Source organism: Elephas maximus, chromosome 11 (assembly GCF_024166365.1).
Source record: "Elephas maximus indicus isolate mEleMax1 chromosome 11, mEleMax1 primary haplotype, whole genome shotgun sequence".
NCBI lineage: Eukaryota > Metazoa > Chordata > Mammalia > Proboscidea > Elephantidae > Elephas > Elephas maximus.
In genome coordinates, this window is record NC_064829.1 from 19,515,427 (window position 1) to 19,539,264 (window position 23,838).

At 42.5% G+C, this 23,838-nt stretch overlaps 1 pseudogene; it reads left to right on the forward strand.

Annotated features, from left to right (window-relative positions):
* Nucleotides 1–411: 411 nt before the first annotated feature.
* LOC126085677 (ataxin-10-like) lies at nt 412–1,811 on the forward strand (annotated as a pseudogene).
* Nucleotides 1,812–23,838: the final 22,027 nt, after the last annotated feature.

Sequence of the window (23,838 nt, forward strand, 5' to 3'; positions counted from 1 at the left end):
GTGGAACCATCCCTCTACCACACCCTTGCTCTATGGCCATATTATCTATATTAACATTTCTAGAAGCCGAATGAAGAAACAAATGTTCACAGAGTGCCTACCACGTAATAAAACTAGTCTAGTTGCTTTCAAGAGAGGCCCTGGGGGCGCAGTGGTTAAGCGCTCGTCTGCTAACCAAAAGGTGGGAAGTTTGAACTCACCCGTGGCCTCCACGGGAGAAAGATGTGGCAGTCTGCTTCCCTAAAGATTACAGCCTCGGCCCTTCGTCTCGTCCGCAGCTCCCGGGGGAAGCGAGCCTGCGCGCGTGCGCTCGCCCCGCAGCGGCTCAGTCTTGGGCGTGCGGCTGCAGCGGCCTGGCAGGGCGGGCTCCTCGTCCTCCTCGGCAGCCTCCGTGAGAGCGCAAGCGCCAAGATGGCGGCGCTCGGGCTGCCTCCGGCCCCGCTGTCCCCTGTCTTGGTGCCCACGCCCGCCCAGGATCTGGAGACTCTCGGCTCCCTGGCCACACCCTTCAAGGAGCAGCGCAATCCAGAAACACCACCTAAGAGTATCTTCCAAAGAGTCCTGAGTGTCTTAAAGAAGTCTTCTCCTGATGTTGAACTGGCCTGCTGAGATCCATCCCAAGTGGAACATCTGGCTTCCAGCCTGCAGTTAGTGACGGAATGCTTCAGGTGTCTCCGAAATGCTTGCATTGAGTGTTCTGTGAACCAGGATTCAATCAGGAACTTGGATACAGTTGGTGTTGCTGTTGATTTGATTCTTCTTTTTCGTGAACTGCAAACGGAACAGGAATCCTCGTTGACAGCTTTCCGCTGCCGCCTGCAGTTTCTAGGCAGTGTTGCCTCACGAAACAAAGAACCCCAGCCTGTCGTTTGGGCGCATGCTTTCCCAGAGCTCCTTTTCACTTGCTTAAATCATCATGACAAAAAGATTGTTGCCTACTCTTCAGTGATTATGTCAGAACCCTTAATCTTAAAAGAATGAACGAACTGCAAGAAAATTTCGATACGGTGATTAGTGTCATAGAAGCTCACCAAAAGCAGCCTGAATCAGAATGGCCGTTGTTGGTTATTACAGACCATTTTCTGAAAAGCCCGGAACTGGTAAAAAGCCATGTATGCCAAACTGACCAGTCAAGAAAGAAAGGGTGACATTTCTAGGCCTTACGGAAGCCAAAATCGTGGGTGATGACCCACTGACAAAGGATGACATCCCTGTGTTCTTAAGCCACGCAGAGCTGAGTGCCGGCACTTTCCTGGATGACTGTAGGGGAGTGCTGAAGTTGACCTCAGAGCATCAAACCGAGGATGAGGAGGTTCTGGCGATATTTCGGCTTCTTGATACCGTTGTGACATGACTGCTAATACTGATCTGCTCACCTATATACAGGGTTTTCTTGGCTTGCTGGAAAGAGTAATTGATTTTTTATGACTGATTCCATAGCTGGAAAAGATACTGCAAACCTCTTCACTACCACTGGTTGTATAAAAGCAGAAACTGACATCTCAAGTGTGGCTGTTGGGTTTAAGTCTCATCTCATTCGTTTGATTGGAAATCTGTGCTACAAGAATAAAGAAAACCAAGACAAGATGAATAAGGTGGATGGCATTCCATTGATCCTAGACAACTGCAGCACCCAGTGGGTGGTGTATACAGTCTGAAACCTCATAGAACACAATAGCCAAAAGCAAGATTTGATTGCAAAGATGGAGGAACAAGGACTGGCAGACCCATCTGTACTTTAAAAAATGGGTTTTGAAGTTGAAAGACAGGGTGAAAACCTGATCCTGAAATCTACAAGTGAAGCACCTTAGCGGTGAGTGAACACTCCACCCAAATACCTAAAGTTTTGGAATCTGTTTCATGGATTTTTCATGTTCTGCCGTCTGTGAAATTTCAAGACTTTGAAGATTTATAAGTACAAATCCAAGAACATGTAATCTTTTAGATAGTAGAGTTAAATGTATATAAGCTTAAATATGTAAATAGACAAATATTCTACTGTTTCTTTGCTTTGAAAACTTAACTGTCTGGTTTGCCTTTGACCCCGTGGATACAATGTGCATTTAAGTAATGGATTATACTTACTGTGGCAGCAAATAATAAAGTCTTCTCTTTGAGGGCACAACCAAAAAAAAAAAAAAACAGATTACAGGCTTTGAAAACCTGTGGAGGCAGTTCTACTCTGCCATATAGATTCACTATAAGTTGGATTCAAATCGACAGCAATGGATTGGTTTGGGTTTTTTTTAGCTGTTTTCAAAGGAGTCCCTGCATGACACAAATGGCTAACTGGAAGGTTGGTGGTTCAAACTCACTCACAGGCACCTCGGAAGAAAGCTTGGCTATCTATTCCCTTAGGATCACAGCCTTTGAAAACCCTATGGAGCACAATTCTACTCTGAAATACATACGGTCACTGTGAGTCGGAATCAACTCCATGCAACTGGTTAAAAAGTTGCTTTCAAATTCAACCCCCGTAATTACCTGGTGTCTTAGTAAGTGTTCTCTAGAGAAACAGAACCACTGATAAATAAATGTTGTAGTTGTTAGCTGCCACCTAAATATACATATTTAGAGAGAGAGTTTTTTTTTGAGGAATTAGGTCACATGAATGGGGGGTGAGGTAGCGACCCTAAAATTTGTAGGTCAGATGACAGCCTGGAGATTCCTGCAACCTTGTGTCCCAAAATCCACAGATCAGGTAATGGGAAGAGTGAAAAATAAGAAAGTCTGGTAAAATGTCTACTCATACTCTGGAGGCAGAATATACCTTAGGGAAACTTCCGTTTTGCTCTCAAGGCCTCTAACTGATTGGCTGAGGCCCACCCACATCATGGAGGGTAACGTGCTTTGCTTAAGGGTGGCTGATTTAATCACGTGTAACTACTTCGTAACAGCAATTGGTTAGTATTTGACCAACAGCTAGGCACCGTAGCCCAGCCAACTTGACACATAACATTAGCCATCATACCTGGTGCGGTAGTTCTTATTCCCACTTTACGGATGAGGAAACTGAGATCTGAAAAGACTAAATAATTTGCCCAGATAAATTTATACAGTTAGTAGACAGAGCCATTTGGATTCAAATCCAGGTCTTCAGACTTTAAGAGCAGCAGGCTTTTCACTAAACCAACGTTAGCTCGTTACCTCATGAGAAGCTTGTTCCATCTTATAAAATCAAAGTACATGAAAATTTATATACAGTTCATTGAAAATGGACAGAATTTCAATATGTTCATCTTACCTTTAAACAATTCAATGAATGTATGCACAAACTTAAGTATGTTGATTTGAGGTATAAAAATGTAAACTTCACATTGGAATGTTTTGTATTACCCAATTCTAAGTATTTTAAATGCCTGGATTTAATTTACTTAACAATAAATGCATTACTGCATTTATTAGCAAATATGACTATAATCATATTCTTTCCTCCTTTTGCCCTAATCTTAAAGATTTTACCACTAATACAGACTTAAAAAAACAAAATCCATTGCCATTGAGTTGAGTGCAACTCATAGCGACCCTCTAGGACAGAGTAGAACTGCCCCATATGGTTTCCAAGGAGCAGCTGGTACACTTGAACTGCCAACCTTTTGGTTACCAGCCATAGCTTTTAGCCACTGTTCCACCAGGGCTCCAAAACAGACTAGAACAGCAAAACATGTAGAAGTAAAAATCCAACACACTTGGCCTTAATAACACTTCCTAGGGCTCAGGTACCCACAGTGGGTAGCATATTTCCCTTTAATATATCTCCATCACTGTCATTTTGGGGGAAGAAATATAAATGTTTTCATATAAGTTTCCCCCAAGGAGTCAAAAGTAGCTCTTCAAATTTTCTGAAAGCTTGATAGAAGCTGCTAAAAGATTAGCATATATTGATTAACTCTTCTGTAAATATCAACAAATGAAATTAAGCATATTTCACACTTTTTCCTCTGTCACACTGTTAGCAATTCCATACTACAGTTGTAGAGAACTATAAAAACCCAAAAGGTAATTATACAGAAGAAAATATTCTTGCATTGTGTTTCAAAATTGAGAGAAAGGGGAATTGGGGATAGGAAATAATGCAGTAAAGGCAATCATTTAAATTGAATGTTATATTATTCACAATAAATAAATGTATCCCTCATTTTCACACTTAAATATGCAGCATCTAATACAGCACTTGGGAGCAAGAGCAGTTCAGGGGTAGAATTCTCACCTCCCATGCCGGAGACCTGGGTTCGATTCCCAGCCAATGCACTTCAGGCAATTTTACCACCCCCATCTGGCAGTGGAGGCTTGTGTGTTTCTATGACGTTGAACAGGTATAGGGTAATGCTATTCAGCTATGTACATTCCCTCCCTAATGGAATCAGCTTTGCTCTCCCCCGAAGCATGCTGGGGATGAATTCGGGATGGACTCGGGCTAAGGTACAAGGCCGGGAGTGGCATGACTGGGCCAGAAGCCAGAGCCGAAAAATGCCTTAGCAACAAGAAGGAAACATCTGGGCCTGAACCTAAAGTCCCTGGGAACACTGACTGCCCAAGGGCATGGGAGAAAACAATGAGCCTTGGTCCCAGCTAGAATGGTATATAGGCTTGGGTCCCATGCTAGGGTGGTTACGGAAAATACTCCAGCCAGCCGCCACTGGAGAGCAGCTCCTTCCCCATGCCAGTAAGGTTCCCTGAACAAACTCAAGAATCTGGAAAGGACTACATGTCAATTCTTCAGATTATCTGCCAGGGCACACAGTGAGGGTCTTTCCTTGCTGGGGCTGTCCCCCAAAAAGTGGTGTAGTCGGCAGGATTCCAGGGAGCACACCAGGCCTTCCCAGATGGGTGGGGAAAAGCAGGCTCCACTGGGGAAAACCCCAGGGTGGCCAGAGACACATTCCCTAGGACCACCAGCCCAGGCTGTTGATGCCTGGGGACCTGTGCGTGAGTATGGGGATGCCCCCAAAACACTACAGAGATTGTTCCAGTTACTAGAGTCTTTGTATGTTGAGAAAGAAAAGAAGGATGTTCATGTTTTGGCTGCAGGAGTTGGTGGCCGCTGCTGCGGGCATTGCGATATTCCTGGGAGGCCCCAAAGCAAAAGCCAGATTGCCGTGCTGAGGCAGCTTGTGTGGGGTGGCTTCTACTGGCAGCATTGAGAGGCGCTTCTGATGCGGAGCCAGCTGCTAGGGCCCTAATTAGGCAGCTGGAAGCGGAGCTGCAACTGGAGGATTTGCGGGCAGCATATTCCTTCTCCACTGAAACATTAGTGCCCCGTTTGCAATAGCAAGAGGCATCCTCGGGGGAAATCCCGGGGTGGCCAGAGACCTCTATGAGGGGAGGTCTGGCCTGTATGCTCTTCTGTGGGAGAAATTCCGGGGTGGCCAGCAAAGCCCGGCTAGCTCGATCGGTAGAGCATAAGACTGGAGCTAGTTGGAGGGAATAAACAGGTCCCTGTTGCTGAGAACACCCTGTAACACCCAGTGCAAAGCAAGAGTTAAAACAGCAGGGAGAAAGGAAAACAAAGGAGTAAAAAGCCCTTCAAGACAGCTTGTGTTGAGCGACCTTGAAGACACCTCAGAATTCTCTGATAGCTGCCCCACCAAGGTAACTGAACAGCAACCGAGCTGCAGCTGCAATGGTAAGGGGAAAACTAAAAGGGGGAGCCCACCTCCAGGTTACCAGGCAACTGGGCGGGACCCATGCTTGTGCTTGGTGTGGTGGTGTGGCTCCACAAATGAGTGAGGGCTCTGCCAACTTTTCCCAGATCTTCCTTCAGAAATAAGATTGAGGATTAAGTCTAATTTCTCTGTCACCAGCAAGGAGCAAAGGCCTTGTGTTACAATTAAAGTCCAGTGAGGTATACTTTGGGTCTGAGGTCACTATCATTGAGACACTTGCCCCAGCCTCTCTGTGGATAAGTCCCTTGGGGCCCCTACAAATCCTCGTTGTATGTACTGACGATGTTGATGTATTAATGCACACCTTCGTAAACTTTTGCCTCCAAGTCCTGATGGGAATTGCTGCAGTTAGGGCAGTTTTTAGAGGGGCGCAAGAAAACTGACATGAGCTATAGCTAACAGCCTGGCCATTCAATCTGGCCACTGACAACCCTCGGACTGACATATAAAGCAAACCCTTATAGGGATGGGACATCTGGACAAAAAAAATCAGTTCTGCTGCTGATGAGCTTTTGTTACTTGTGTGGATAGTCATCAGAAAAGCCCCTGTGCTGAGAGTGGAAAACAGTCAACGAGCAGACCAGTCTCACCAGCTGACTGCAGAGGCTGAAGCATTGTCTGCTCCAGAGCAAAGAGATGTGCAATCAACCACCTTCTGGATTTAAGAGAGGACCGTCCATGGAGATTCACACACCATCCTAGACTGGGCCTACAAGCATGGATAGCACAGGAAAGCTGACCCACCTACGAGACCCTGGCCAAGGCCAACACCTGTGCAGGGACAGATTCCCGAGCCAACAGGCCAGGTGTTCTTGGCAAATAATTGTATCTGGGCTTTTTATCCTATACAGAGGCTTCCACTGGATCTTGAATGAACTCTTCACACTCTTTATCACCCCAAGACATAGTGGCAATTGAGCACTTCAATGGACAGGTTTAAATGGCTTATGGGAGGGGACAACACAACCCCAGCCTGAACCATGCATCTCAGACAAGTAGTCTGGGGTCTCAATGCAAGGGCATTTCTTATTTGTGCCGTGTGTTTGATCAAACTCTCTACTCTATAAGATGTGTTTCTTTGGTGTAGGATTCTTCCTGACAGAAGATCTGGGTTCCACAAAGACACTGACCGGAGCCCACGAGAGGAGGCCAAACCTACACCCACCCACCCACCCCATGAGGGGTGGGAGTCTCCCTCACCCTTCGACTACGGGTGTGGCCAAGGTGCACCACAGGTGCAGGAAGCCCTCCGCTGGGTGACAGGGGGCCGGAGGCCACGCATTAAAATGATCATACACTGGGCCCCCACTAATAAGCAACATGTTTTGGCTTTGGTGGACACCAGAGCAGAATGCAAGCTGAGGTATGGTAACCCAAATAGGTTTAAAGGGCCATTAACAGCTATTGATGGGTACAGGAGTGGGGCCATCCGGTTGCGCCAAATCAAACTAGCGCTGCAGATTGGAAGGCTGCCCCCAAAGGCCTACCAAGTATACGGAGCCCCAATACCAGAATACATTCTGAGCAGAGATATCTTGTTGGGGCTGGAGCTGCAGACCTCCGGTGAGTTCCACCTGCAAGTGAAAATAAAAACTGTAGTACAAGGTAATGCTAAATGGTCCCCTTTGCTGTTGCACTCCCCAGCTCCGGTCAGGGCCCTTAAGCAGTACTGCCCCCCTGGCGGACACCAAGAAATCACTGAGGCCGTGCAGTAGCTACACCTAGTAGGGATTCTGAGACCGGCCAAGAGCCCCTTCAATACTCCTGTCCGGCCAATGCGCAAGCCGGATGACCCCTGGAGAATGACAGTAGACTACTGGGAATTGAACAAGATGACTCCCCCATTATTTGCAGCTGTACCCAACATCGCACAGATGATGGGGCAAATAGGGGAGGCATTGGGCACTGACCACTTTGTGCTCTAATTGGCTAATGCTTTCTTTAACATCCCTCTACACTCGGACAACCAGGACCAGTTTGCCTTCAGTTAGGAGGTGAGGCAGTGGACTTTCACTGTGCTCCCACAAAGGTACTTGCATAGCCCCACCGTATGCCATGGAATGGTTGCCACTGACCTCAAGCAGTGGATTCCCCCTGCTAAGGTGGCCGTATTCTACTATGTTGATGATGTCACGCTGACCTCTGACTCATTTGCTTCTTTGCAGACTGCAGCTGGTGAGGTAGTCACCCATCTCCAGTGGCGGGGATGGGCAGTGAACAAGGGAAAAATGCAGGGTCCTGGCTTGTCGGTCAAGTACTTGGGCGTTATCTGGTCAGGTAGGACGCAAGTGATGCCTGAAGTGGTGACAGGTAAAGTCCAAGCCTACCTATGCCCAGAAACTGTGAAGCAACTACAGGCAGTTGTCAGGCTCCTGGGATACTAGCACCCATTCACATTCCATTTAGCCCAAACCCTATGGCCCCTATATAGGTTAGTGAAAAAAATAGACTGAAGGAGAGAGAAACAAAAAGATTGGATGAGAAAGTGATACAGGGGCTAGAGGGGAAGAGAATGAGAGAGAGAGAGAGACAGGTGAAACTGGGGAGAGTTCCAGAAAGTGAGGGTGTGAGAAGAGAGAAAGACACACAGAATGTGAAAAAAAGGAGCAGTATGGGACTGAGAGACAAGGGAAGTGGAGGCCTTCCAGCAGGCAAAGGTCATTGTAAAACAAATACAGGCTTTAGGAGTGTTAATACAAGGTCAGCTGTGCAAATTGGACCTTAGCCTTTTATAGGTAGGGCCTGTGGCCACGGCAAAGCAACAAGAGAGTGCCACTGGGATTTTGGTCCCAGTTGTGGCGAGGAGCAGAAGAGAGGTACAGCAAGCTGGAGAAAGTCATGCACAGTGTATAATACCCGACTGCAAGTGGAAGCAAGTTATTATAAAGGGTCAAGTTCCCCTTTACTGGGAGCGTCGGAATGGGACTAATACCTCTCATCCCCTCAGAGTGATGGGTCGGATCCCCAACAACAGTGTGCTAGAACCCTGCTAGTTGTTGACAATAGTTGGTTAGGGAAGCAAAAGAAAAGCCTACAGGCAGAGGCATACCCATTCCCCAAGGGGTAGCTTTGGACATGTGGCTTGCATGGGTGGCCATAACTACCCTGCAGCTGGGTGGGGCAGTGTACCTGAGGGCAGCTGTACATAGCTGCTAATGTTTACACCACCCTCCTCAGTGTTCCCAGCAATTTGCAAACTGTAACAGGCCAGCACAGATACCAGCGCACATCACGATGGTTTTGCCCCTTGTCCCTGTTCTCGCCCCAGGCCACCACTACAGTTGTGGAATGGCAGGTAGAGGTGCTAGCCAGAGACATCACAGCTGCACTTAGCAACACCAAGTGGGCTATCACCTTCTGAATGTAGAGACTCAACAAATATGGAAGGTCGTCCTTTAGAGTAGGATGGCCCTTGACATCCTGACCGCCACCCAGGGTGGCACCTGTGACATGATAAAAACTGAATGTTGCATGTATAGACCTGATGCCTCTAAAAATGTGTCTTTGGCTCTGCAGGACTTGCAGCAACACATCACTTCTATCAAACATGACACCGCTGACCCTGTCTACAGCTGGCTGCAATCCCTCCCTTCTGCCTGGCAGACAGGCTTCTGAGTGGTATTGGGATTCTTATTACTATGTCTTTTCCTGTGTTGCTGGTTATACTGACTATGTGGTCTGATTTTGCTATGCTCCTCTGCATAACAAGTCCAAGGGCTATCGCAGAAGAGGGGGCGGTAAGATTGTAAGGACATTAGGAAGGTATGCAGGGGTGGACTGTAGGGTAATGCTATTCAGCTATATGCATCCCCTCCCTAAGGGAGTCATCTTTGCTCTTTCCCCGAAGCATGCTGGAGATGAATTCGGGAGGGACTCAGGCTAAGGTACAAGGTTGGGAGTGGCATGACTGGGCCAGTGTCCAAGGCTGAAGAATGTCTTAGCAACAAGAAGGAAAACGTCTGGGCCTGGACGTGAAGTCCCTGGGAACACTGACTGCCTGAGGACGTGGGAGAAAACAATGAGCCTTGGTCCTAGCTGGAATGGTATATCGGCCTGGGTCCCTTGCTAGGTGGTTGTGGAAGATACTCCAGCCGGCCGCCACTGGAGAGCAGCTGCTTGCCCGTGTCAGTGAGTTTCCTGTACTCAGGAATCCAGAAAGGGCTACGTGTCAGTTCTTCAGATTATCTGCCAGGACACACAGTGAGGGTCTTTCCTTGCTGGGGCTGTCCCCCAACAACAGGTTTTGACAGGAAATCCAGGTTAAGACAGACTAGAAAGAGAGGCCTGGTGATCTACTTTCAAGAAATCAGCCAGTGAAAACCCTATTGATCACAACCATCCAACCCGTTTGTGCATGGGCTCACCATGAGTCAGGGGGCTGACTCAACAGCAGCTAACAACAACAAATCCAGTGCTCTTTACGTGATTGCCTTCATCACCACCAGTATAACTTACTTAGGCTCTGCTATTAGGTGTGTTGAGACCTTAAAAGCAAACAGCAGGCAGATGAGAATATTTTAAGATGGGAGAGGCAAGGGCCAAGAGAAAGTAATGTGAAAGTCTTTATGGAAGATACAAATCAGCATGGAGCCATGGGTCCAATCTCGACCAATGTCAATATGCAAAGAGCCCAATGTTGTGGGTAGAGATCAGAACAGCAAGAGACCATACAATACTTACGGGCAAGTTGTAGTCAAGTCCCGCGTTAAAGGCAATGTGCCCAGGATGGAGCAAGACGCCAAATTATAGCTGGAAGCACCAGAGAAGAGAGAAGGGTTTGCCAGGGGCAGGTTGCTGGGGCCCCAGTCAAACAGGATTCTATTCCCAGTTCAGGGATATTGAGAATACCGGTGGGTTGAGGCCGTAGCTTCTCTAGGAGCTCAAATTGCAGATACTTGACTAATTCCTGACCTTACCTCCTAGAGAAGAAAAACAAAAACCAACACAGTTGCCACTGAGTTGATTCTGACTTATGGTGCCCCATGTGTGTCAAAGTAGAACTGTGCTCCATAGGGTTTTCAATGGCTGATTTTTCAGAAGTAGATCACTAGACCTTCCTTCTGAGGCACCTCCGAGTAAGTTCAAACCTTTTGGTTAGTAGTCAAGTGCTTAACCTTTTACACCACCCAGGGACTCCTGGAGAAGACAAGGTGTCAGATACTCATACAGACTTTCTAGTAATGATTACAAAGACTGAATGTAGCTCAGTTTTCCAGATGAAGTTTTTCAGGAATTTATGCTGAACAGGTCTGAGGTAGCCAGAGACTGGCATACTCTGTATAAGTGTGATGGAAATGACAGATATGTGGCCCAAGGTTGCTTTGGGTTTACAGAAACGACTGATATTTACAGAGCCTCCTTGCTGTCTGCCTTTTAGATTACGTCTAGACAGAAAAATATGCCCGAAGAACACTCAGTCCAAAACTTTAGACATTTTGAAAGCAGAATTGAATAAACAGCAGTCAAAAGGATACATTATGTCTAAGCCAATCCTAAAATGACCCTCCCCTAAAAAGAAGAATAATTCTGAAAAAAGGTCAGTTCTGTGGCTCTGTGTGGTCAAGGTCTGAAATAGTCGTGTCTTAAAAGCTTTGCTGCAAAAGAATAATTTTACAGTGATAGTCACTAGGAAAATCTGCCTCTTCCTCTCTTTTCCAAATAAGTCAGAACAATTATGTTATAATAACATGCAGCAAAAGGCTACCCCTGATTTCTAGGAAACTTTCCACGCCAGAACTTCTTTAGCCCTCCAGGTCACGACTAAAGCTACACCTACCTAGTTCCTTAATTGTTGGGAAAACCAAGTTCTTTCCTTTAGAATTAAATCCATCCCCTTCTTTTCAAGTGGGTTTTTACAAAATTTAATAGTGGTTACCAGGGGCAGGGGGAAAGGGGGAACCATTGTTTATGAAGCATTGAGTTTATATTTATGGCGACAGCAACTTTGGCAACGGATATTGGTGATGGTCACATAACATGACTGATTTAACTGGTGTCACTGAATTGTACATATGAAAAATGTTGAATTGGCAAATGTTTCGTTACCTGTATTTTTCAACGACAACAATAATAATAATAAAAGCTCTCTTTACAACCATTGCCCTGGCTGAATAATTAGCAAAGCCCTTCTCTAGGTGTGTGATACCCTGCTCGGATCCTTACAGCTGTTCCTGCTTCAAGAAGGTCCCCATTGTTCTTCACACTTCTGTATTGTTTCTAAAATTGGTCTCTTTAAAGGTCCCAGGTTTCTTTAAAACTTTTCTGCGCTAAAGTTGCTCTGACTCTTTGCCCATCAATTCCACAACTAGGAATCACTTGTAGGAAGTAATCATGAAAAAGCACAGAGACCGAGCAACAAATACACTTGCCACAGAATTTGTTTAAGAACAGAAACAATCTAAATGTCCAAGAATAGGGTTTAGTTAAATAAACCAGCTATATCCACAGCCTGGAGTCTATGTAAACTTTCAGTATAATGTTGGAAATAATAAGCAATAAACATGATTATTGGCAAAGAATATTGAATATACCACAGACTGCCAAAAGAAGGAGCAAATCTTCCTTGGAAGAAGTACAGCCAGAATACTTCTTAGAAGTGAAAATGGCAAGACTTCATCTCACCTACTTTGGACATGTTATCAGGAGCGATTGGTCCTTGGAGGAGGACATTATGCTTGCTAAAGTAGAGGGTCATTGAAAAAGAGGAACACCCTCCATGAGATGGATTGGCACAGTGGCTGCAACAATGGGCTCAAGCATAACAACGACTGTGAGGATGGCCCAGGACCAGGCCATGTTTCATTCTGTTGTACATATCGTTGCTATGAGTCAGAACCGACTGTAGGGCACCTACCAACAAGAAACATGAATCATAAGTAAAATAAACGTGGTGACAAAATATTGCGTGTTTTGTATCTTTCTTGTTATTTTGTTTCAAATATGTGTCTTTGTGTGTATATGTGTGTATGTGTATAGTCACTTCTTGTGGAAAAGAACACTTCCCCAAAATGGCTTCACAAGGTTTTCATGACAGAATTTATATAAAAGTGCTTAGAATTAAAAATGTAAAGTAATAGGATCATTATATAATCAGAGTCACAACTAACTGAAAAAGATTACTTAATTGCTGTGTCAATGAAAATGACAAGGCTAATCTGGGTGCTCTTCATTCACCATTAAAACAAGCAGGAATTCCCCAGCTTCAATCATGTCCTGTTGTATTGATTCAAACAAAATCTGCACCAGCAAACCCACCCCCTCATACAATAAACATCGCAAGAATGTTTATTCCATTTCTCATAGCAGTAATAATATTGCGGGTCATTCTTTCTCTCTTGAAAACTCTTCCTCTCCTTTGTCTCCATCTCTCAGTGTTAGATAGCAAGCAGACAGGCAGGAAAATGTAATGCCTTCTCTATCCAGCAAAGAATGGGAGAAATGGGAAATGACTCAAGCATCTGATACCTATTGCCCAGTTCTCTCTAACCCATTTCACTCTGAAGAAACTCGCTCTACATGGCCCAGCAGGGCATGGCAGAGGGATGGAGTGCTACATCACATGTTCACTAAAGTAAGTATTTATATACCTACTATATAAACATGACATATATGTCCCCAGCTCCGAGGCAGCTACGTGGTATATATGTATATTCATCCTTAGCCCTGGCTTTATAAACTCTATTCCTTGGAGGTACCAGCAGCTGCAGTAACTAGGTACACAGTCAATAATTACTTTCATCTTTCTCCTTTTATTTACTCTTTAAAAGATTCATTTAGGATGAAGAATGACAGCACTGCTTTGCTAAGCCATTTTGATTTCTTTCCTAATTCATTTATCATGACCTTTGGAACTATTAGTTTGGTTTTTGCCTTCTAGTAATCCAGAATCCTCTTTTATTAGAACTAGTTTCTGGGTCCTCAGTGGTTCTTTTTACATGGGCCTTTTGGCCTACATGCTACTTAATAGAAGTGACATATGGCAGAATTTTTCTTTTATAAAGACACACAAGTGTGTAATACACATGGTCACTGAGAGTCACTATATATGTTTTAAATTGGTATTGTATCACTTGTAAAACTTTTTTTCATAACCATCCATTTGGGAACCTCAAATCCCTCCACAAAAGGGAGCCCCAAGGCAAGAAGATCAGGGCCAATCGTGGGGAGCACAAACCACAAACCAGGCACTGTGCTAGGTGCTATAGCACACACCATGCCACTTACTCCTCACAGCACCCCTACAAAGTAGACAATATTGCACCTATTTTAGGGGTAAGGAAGTTGTGGCTCAAAAAGATTAATGGACTTTGCTCAAGGTCAGTCAGTAAGTACTAGGTTTCAACCAACTACACTATGTGGCTGGTGCCTTGTTCTACTGATCTTTTTACTCAATCCTAAATTACTTGCATGAAATAAAAGGCAAAAGCCCATATGACTTATTCTTATCTCTCCCTTTGGCTCTTCCTCAGAGGAAACCTGCCAGGCATCTCTTAATCCCTTGTGAGAATACTGATCTCTAGGAGGCTCTAGTTTGTAGCTACCTTAAAGAAATAACCCAAATATTAAAATATGGGGTGTTCATATAATCTTTCTGGGGAAACTGACCATCCATATAGGAAAAAATATAGTTAGGTCTCTACCTGACACCATGCCTAGCAATTCCACCTGTGTAGAGTATAACTACACTCCATAGGGTTTTCAAGACTGTGACCTTTTGGAAGCAGATCACCAGGTCTTTCTTTCAAGGCCCCTCTAGGTGGGTTCAAATTGCCAATCTTTCAGTTAGTAGTTACAGGGTAAAGGACCTAGCTTTACTCAAATCAAGGTGGCCTTTGTCCTTAGTTTATGTGAAATAACCCTTGGAGTGATTGGAGTACCTTGGCCTGGGAGTTCCAGGACACATGTGAAGATAACTGCTGACAAGTGGGGTCTAGCCAGACTAGAAAAGACTCAACTAGAAGGTTGATATCAACTAGTCTCAGGAGGCATGATTTGGCCTATCATGCATGACTGGCCAATAAAAGCCCAGAACACGAAGGCTCAGTAAGCTTCCCAGTGGTAAGAACATCTGCTGTCCAGAGGTTTACACATCCCTTGGGACAGGGATATGTTATATTCAGCTTCATTTCCAGGATCTCTGGATAATATCTTTTCTCCACTATGTCTACAATGCTGAATTTTTATATTCTTAAACTTATAATTAAATTATAAAGAAAAGCCAGTTCAACGAATCAATCCCAATTCATGATAATCCCATATGTGTTATAGGTTTTCAATTGCTGATTTTTTTTTAAATAGATCACCAGGTCTTTCTTCCAGGCTCCTCTGGGTGGACTTGAACTGCCAACCTTTCAGTTAGCAAGTGAGCATGTTAACAATTTTCACCACCCAGGGACTCCAATTATGATGATAAAAAAGCAACCAGTTATTATGGTAGGAAAGGAAGGAAAAATTAAATAAAATATGTAAATAGATGTAGATGTGTATGTATACACACACATCCACACATACATACACACCCTTACCTCTCAAGAAAAAAATAGTAGTGTACATTCTATAGTCCTTGTTTCTGCAATTATTCATGAGGCTAGTTGTTATTTATGACTTTTTCTTCTAGCATCTATCTATTCTATTTTCCACTTACCCTCAGCAGCATCTCAGCTAGATATGACGGGATGATCATTATGTATAATAGTGTGATGCATCACTCCCACTTCTAAATCTTAATTCCTAAATCATATATAAAACCAAACCAAACCCATTGCCATCAAGTCGATTCTGACTCATAGCAACCCTATAGGACAGAGTAGTACTGCCCCACAGAGTTTCCAAGTAGCACCTGGTAGATTCGAACTGCTGACCTTTTGGTAAGCAGCCATAGCTCTTAACCACTACACCACCAGGGTTTCCAAATCATACATACCAGCTATAAAAGAAATAGCCACCATGTTGATTACTAGTTCAGAGTGCCCGGCCTCTCAACTGTTCTGTAAAAGGCCAATTTCGATGGAATATGACCTAAAATTAGTGACTCCCATAAGCATTAGCATAGGCTTTATTTCTGTATTGTAAAATGAGTTCCTTGATCAAAAACAGTGTTTTGTGGGAGATCATGATTTAGTAAATCTGTATACATTGATGCAGACAGAAAACAGTAGCTAGTTAAAGTAAATTCAAGTTCCAAATATATATCTGGGGGGAGGCCAAGATGGCGGAGTAGTCAGATGCTTCCGGTGGTCCCTCTTACAATAAAGACCTGAAAAAAACAAGTGAGTCAATTATATATTCGACAAGCTACGAACCCTGAGCATCAAAGGCAAAGTTAAGAAATTGAATTGAGTGACAGGGGAGGGAGAGACGGTGCAGAAGCAGCAAGGAGTTGCCAAGTTGGTGCCAACACCTCAGTCCCTATTCCCGTGTGGTGAGGCTGCTGGTAGTGTTCCAGGTTGTGGCTGATTCAGCAAAAGAAGGCAAGCAAAGTGGGACACCCCTGACCCACTTGTGTGACTGTGGCACAGCTGATGGTGGCATTTAGGATGTGGCTGCTTCAGCAAAAGAAGGCAAGTGAGGTGCCTCAGCCCACCCCCTGGTGTGACGGCGGAGCCAGCACACACAATCTACACAAGCCTCCGGGCTGAGATATAACAGCACTCTCGGCACAAGATAAGTGATTTCTTCTAATTTACTGCACAGATCTAATAGCTCCTCCTTTTGAAAGAACTCTCTCCTATCTGTCTGATCCCTCCTCCCTCTGCCCCAGCTGGCTTCATTAATAGTTGATTTCTCTGGGCCTGAGATAGGTCCTGTTCAATTCCCTGAGAAATTCCTCTGGCCTTGGTGAAGGAACAAATTAACAAATGGCGGAAAAATACTCTGCCAACTTCTCTAATCTGGAAACTCAGAGCAGAAGTGATTCCAGTCCAGGCACAAGTGATTCACAGACTATGTCTTCACACCTGCATAGATCCAGGTGGCCCCATTATAGCAGATAGGATCTGGCTGTTGTATTGCAAGGGTGAATCTGTTTGAGGTCTGACTATAATTGTTTCAGCTATGCAGTGGAGAGGCAGGTTTTTGACATTTGATACCACTCTGCATATTAAACAGGGCCCTCACCTACCCACAGCAGGGGCCTGAGGACTGGAGGCTCTACCCACACCACCTAGGCACCTGCGACAGGGCTCCAAGAATAACTTAAAAGCATTGTATGCCTATGGTACAGCTGCAGAGCCCACCCACCAGAGTACTCTGAAGAACAGGAACGTACCTTCCTCATAAACATTTGGTAGAAGGCTGTCAGCCTCTGGCCTTCCTTAGAGTATGAACCTCTGCTGCTACCAGAAACCTAGGCTTACACCAATCACCACTGCTCCTCTAGGATCATAGGTGAGAGCCTGTACCACACACTATGTGACCAACTACGGGGACACCTGAGCAGAATCTTCACAAGAATAGTGAATGGACTCCTAGACTCATGTACCTGGTAACAGTCCTAGAAATCTGGTAACAGGACATTAGTATTTGAAAGGATCCAATAATCAAATTAGCTCACTCTAGTAGTCTATTTGGGTACATCAAAACAAAACAAAGCAAGAAGATAGGACATACTGAGCAAACAAAATAAATTAATACAATAACTTATAGATGCTCAGAGATGACAGTCAATATCAAATCACATAAAGAAGTAGACCATGATTACTTCAACAAACTCCCAGAACAAAGAATCAAGGACTCTTCTGGATGAAGATGCATTCCTGGAATTACCAGAGGTAGAATACAAAAGATTAATGTACAAAACTCTTCAAGACATCAGGAAGGAGATCAGGCAAAACTCAGAGCAAGCCAAGGAACACACAGATAAAGCAGTCAAGGAAATTAAGAAGATTTTTCAAGAACATAATGAGAAATTTAATAGGCTGCAAGAATCCATAGAGAGACAGCAGTCAGAGATTCAGAAGACTAATGACACAATTACAGAGTAGACAACTCAGAAGACAGTCAGCGGAACAGAACTGAGGAGATGGAAATCAGAATTAGCGAGATTAAAGATAAAACACTTGGCAAACATACTGTCTAAGAAAAATCAGACAAAATAATTTTTAAAAAATGAAGAAACCCTGAGAATCATGTGGGACTCTATCATGAAGTGATTGCAGCACCAGAACAGGGGAGGATAACAGAAAATACAGAGAGAATTGCTGAAGATTTGTTGGCAGAAAACTTCCCTGACATTGTGAAAGATGAAAGAATATCTATCCAAGATGCTCATCAAACCCCATACAAGGTAGATCCAAAAAGAAAGTCACCAAAACATATTATAACAAAATTTGCCAAAACCAAAGATAAAGAGAAAATTTTAAGGGTGGCCAGGAATAAGCGAAAAGTTACCTAAAAAGGAGACTCAATAAGAATAAGCTCGTACTACTCAGCAGAAACCATGCAGGCAAGAAGGCAATGGGATGACATATATAAAGCATTGAAGGAGAAAAATTGCCAGCCAAGAATCCTATATCCAGCAAAACTGTTTCTCAAATATGAAGGCGAAATTAGGATGTTTCCAGATAAACAGAAGCTTAGGGAATTTGCAAAACCTAAACCCAAACTACAAGATATACTAAAGGGAATTCTCTGGTTAGAAAATAAATAATATCAGATATCAACCAAACACTAGAACTCAGGACAGAGCAACCAGATATCAACCCAGATAGGGAAATCACAAAAATAAATCAAGATAGAAAAACACTCAAAACAGGGAATCAGCGATGTCATTATGTAAAAGATGATTTAAATCAATAAAGAGGGACTAAATGAAGTAGTCATACATCTTCCATATGGAGAGGAAATCAAGGCGATATAGGGAGATAAAAGTTAGGTTTAAACTTAGAAAAATATGGGTAAATATTAAGATAACCACAAAGGAGGCTAACAGTCCTACAAATCAAAATAAAATACAAGAAAAACATAAAGACTCAGCAAAAATGAAATCAATAACAATGAAAAAGAGGAACACACAATTTACAAAGAAAAACTACTCAGCACAAAAACAAAGTGGAAAAATGAAACTGTCAACAACGCACAAAAAAGACATCTAAACAACAGCACTAAACTCATGCCTATCTATACTCACGCTGAATGTAAATGGACTAAATGCACCAATAAAGAGACAGAGTTGCAAAATGGATAAAAAAACATGATCTGTCTATATGCTGGCTAAAAGACACAGCTTAGACTTAAAGACACAAACAAACTGAAACTCAAAGGATGTAAAAATATATAACAAGCAAACAACAATCAGAAAAGAGCAAAAGTGGCTATACTAATTTCTGACAAAACAGACTTCAAACGTAAAAATATACCAGGAGGATATTACCATATTAAATATTTATGCACCCAACGACAGGGCTTCAAGATACATAAAGCAAACTCTAGCAGCATTGAAAAGCAAGATAGACAGCTCCACAACAATAGTAGGAGACTTTAACACACCACTTTCAATGAGGGACAGAACATCCAGAAAGAAGCCCAATAAAGACACAGAAGAGCTAAATGCCACAATCAACCAACTTGACCTCATACAGAACAGTCCATCCAACAGCAGCTAAGTATACTTTCTTTTCCAATGCACATGGAACATTCTCTAGAATAGACCACATATTAGACCATAAATCAATCCTTAACAGAATCCAAAGCACTGAAATATTATAAAGCATCTTCTCTGACCATAAAGCCATAAAACTAGAAGTCAATAACAGAAAAATCAGGTAAAAGAAATCAAACACATGGAAACTGAACAACACTTTCTTCAAAAATGATTGTGTTATAGAACAAATAAAGGATGAGATAAAGAAATTCATTGAATCCAATGAGAATGAAAACACTTCCTACCAGAACCTTTGGATCCAGCTAAAGCAATGCTCAGAGGTCAATTTATATCAATAAATGCACTCATACAAAAAAAGGGCCAAAATTGAAGAATTGTCACTACAATATGAACAAATAGAAAGAGAACAACAAAAGAAACCTTCAGGCACCAGAAGAAAGCAAATAATAAAAATTACAGCAGAATTAAATGAAATGGAGAACAGAAAAACAATTGAAAGAGTTAAGAAGGCCAAAAGCTGGTTCTTTGAAAAGATTGACAAAATGGATAAACCTTTGGCCAAACTGACAAAAGAAAAACAAGAGAGGAAGAAAATAACTGAAATAAGTAATGATATGGGCGATATCACAACAGACCCAACAGAAATTAAAAGAATCAAAACAGAATACTATGAAAAATTGTATTCTAACAAATTTGAAAACCTAGACGAAATGAACAAATGTCTAGAAACACATTACTTACCTAAACTAACACAGAGGCAGAACAGCTAAATAAACCAATAACAAAAGAAGAGATTGAAAAAGTAATTTAAAAACTCCCAAAAAAGAGAAGCCCTGGCCCTGATGGCTTTACTGGAGAATTCTACCAAACTTTCAAAGAAGAGTTAACACCACTACTACTAAAAGTATTTCAGAGCGTGGAAAAGGATGGAATACTCCCAAACTCATTCTATGAAGCCAGGATAACCCTGATATTAAAACCAAGTAAAGACACCACAAAAAAAGAAAATTACAGACGAGTATCCCTCATGAACTTAGACGCAATCATTCTCAGCAAAAATTCAGCCTATAGAATTCAATAACACATAAAAAAAAAAAAATTCACCATGACCAAGTGGAATTTACGCCAGGTATGCAGGGATGGTTCAACATTAGAAAAACAATCAATGTAATCCATCATATAAATAATACAAAAGAACCACGTGATCTTATCAATTGATGCAGAGAAGGCATTTCACAAAGTTCAACACCCATTTATGATAAAAACTGTCAGCAAAATAGGAATAGAAGGAAAATTCCTAAACATTATAAGTGGCATTTATACAAACTCAATAGCCAACATCATCCTAAACGGAGATTGACTGAAAGCATTCCCGTTGAGAACGGGAACCAGACAAGGAGACACTTTATCACCACTCTTATTCAACATTGTGCTGGAGGTCCTAGCCAGAGCTATTAGGCTAGATAATGAAATGAAGGGCATTCAAATTGGTAAAAAAGAAGTAAATGTGTCTCTGTTTGCAGATGACATGATCTTATACACAGAAAAAAACTAAAGAATCCTCGAGAAAACTACTGAAACAAATAGAGTATCAGGATACAAGGTAAACATACATAAATCAGATGGATTCCTCTACATCAACAAAGAGAACTTCGAAGAGGAAATCACAAAATCAATACCATTTACAGTAGCCCCTAAGAAGATAAAATACTTAGGAATAAATCTAACCCGAGACGTAAAAGACCTATACAAAGAAAACTACAAGACACTACTGCAAGAAACTAAAAGAGACCTACAGTAAGTGAAAAATAATACCTTGCTCATGGATAGGAAGACTCAATACTGTAAAAACATCTATTCTACCCAAAGCAATCTATAGATACAATGCAATCCCAATCCAAATACTAGTGACATTTTTTTAATGAGATGGAGAAATAAATCACCACTTCATATGGAAGGGAAAGAGGCCCCAGATAAATAAAGCATTACCAAAAAGAACAAAGTGGGAGGCCTCGCACTACCTGATTTGAGAACATATTATATTGCCGCAGCAGTCAAAACAGCCTGATGCTGGTACAGCAACAGGTACACAGACCGATGGAACAGAATTGAGAATCCAGACATAAATCCATCCACATATGGGCAGCTGATGCTTGACAAAGGCCCAAAGTCTGTTAAACGGGGAAAGACAGTCTCTTCAACAAATGGTGCTGGCATAACTGGATGTCCAACTGCAAAAAAATGAAACAAGACCCATACCTCACACCATGCCCAAAAACAAACTCAAAATGGATCAAAGACATAAATATAAAATCTAAAATGATAAAGATCATAGAAGAAAAAATAGGGACAACACTAAGAGCCCTAACACATGGCATAAACAGTATACGAAACATTACTAGAACTGCACAAACAGAAAAAGAGAAATTAGATAACTGGGAGCTCCTAAAAGTCAAACACTTACGCTCATCCAAAGACTTCATCAAAAGAGTAAAAAGATTACCTACAGATTCGGAAAAAGTTTTTAGGCATGACATTTCTAATCAGCATCTGATCTCTAAAGCCTACATAATACTGCAAAAATTCAACAACAAAAAGACCAATAACCCAATTAAAAAATGGGCAAAGGCTATGACGGGCACTTTACCAAAGAAGACATTGAGGCTGTTAACAGATATATGAGGAAATGCTAACGATCATTAGCTATTAGAGAAATTCAAATCAAAACTACAATAAGATTCCATCTCACCCCAACAAGGCTGGCATTAATCCAAAAAACACAAAATAATAAATGTTGGAGAGGTTGTGGAGAGACTGGAACACTTATATACTGCTAGTGGGAATGTAAAATGGTACAGCCACTTTGGAAATCAATTTGGCACTTCCTTAAAAAGCTAGAACTAGAACTACCATACAAGCCAGAAATTCCACTCCTTGGATTATACCCTAAAGAAATAAGAGCCTTCACACAAACAGATATATGCACACCCATGTTCACTGCAGCACTATTTAAAATAGCAAAAAGTTGGAAGCAACCAAGGTGCCCATCAACGGATGAATGGATAAATAAATTATCCACACAACGGAATACTACGCAACAATTAAGAACAACAATGAATCTGAGAAACATTTCATAACATGTAGGAAACTGGAAGGCATTACGATGAGTGAACTTAGTCAATTGCAAAAGGACAAATATTGAAAGAGACCACTATTATAAGAACTCCAGATAAAGTTTAAACACAGAAGAAAATATTCTTTGATGATTAAAAGGGTAGGGAGGGAGGGAGAGGGATATTCACTAGATAGTAGACAAGAATTTTTTTTTAGGTGAAGGGAAGGGTAACACATAACACAGGGATAATCAGTACAACTGGACTAAACCAAAAGCAAAGAAACTTATTCAATACAATCAAAAGCTTTGAAGGTCAGAGTAGCAGAGATAGGGGTCTGGGGACCTTGGTTTTAGGGGACATCTAGGTCAATTGGCATAACAAAATGTATTAAGAAGACATTCTGCATTCCACTTTGGTGAGAGGCGTCTGGTGTCTTAAACGCTAGCAAGCAGCCATCTAATATGCATAAATTGGTCTCAACCCACCTGGAGCAAAGGCGAATGAAGAGCAACAAAGACACAAGGTAAATATAGCCCAAGAGACAGAAAGAGCCACATAAACCATAGACTCCATCAGCCTGAGACTGGAAGAACTAGATGGTGCCTGGCTACCACTGATCACTGCCCTGACAGGGAACAAGGCAGAGAATCCCTGACAGAGCAGGAGAACAAGTAGGATGCAAATCCTAAATTCTTGTAAAAAGACCAGGTTTAATTGTCTGACTGAGATCGGTGGGACCCTGATGTTCATTGTCCCTAGACCTTTTGATAGCCCAAGATTGGAACCATTCCTGAAGCCATGTCTACAGAGAGGGATTGCCCTGGACTATAAGATAGACAGTGATGCTGGTCAGGAGTGAACTTCGTGGCTCAAATAGACACATGAGACTATGCGAGCGACTCCTGTCTGATGGTGGGATGAGAAGGAAGAGGGGGACTGGAGCTGGATGAATGGACACGAAGAATACACAGTGCAGAGGAGGAATGTGCTGTCTTGTTAAGAGGAGTGCAGCTGGTAGTGCACAGCAGAGTGTGTATGGCTTTTTGTATGAGAGAATGACTTGATCTGTAAACTTTCACCTAAAGCAAATACATAAATTAAAAAAAAAATAAATATCTGTGACAGTGAGAAAATTTTGCTCCCTAAGAATTCAGTATAATTAATATGTTCTAGGATGTGATATCATACTGCGATGATTCTTTTTAACAAATTGGGCAATCAGCATGAGTACTAACCTGAGAAGCCTTGCTGAGACAGTGTCCAAGTTGTACTATCCACTCCTACCACCACAGTCCTTTGTTCAATTACATATCAAGCAAGCATTAAAATGGAAAAGAGACAACCATCATCCAAAGTTCAAGTCATCTTATCTTCCTCAGTGGGTGATATAGATAAGAAGTCACAGGGTCATAGGTATTCTCACACTCTAAGTCCATTCCGGAACACCAGCTACATG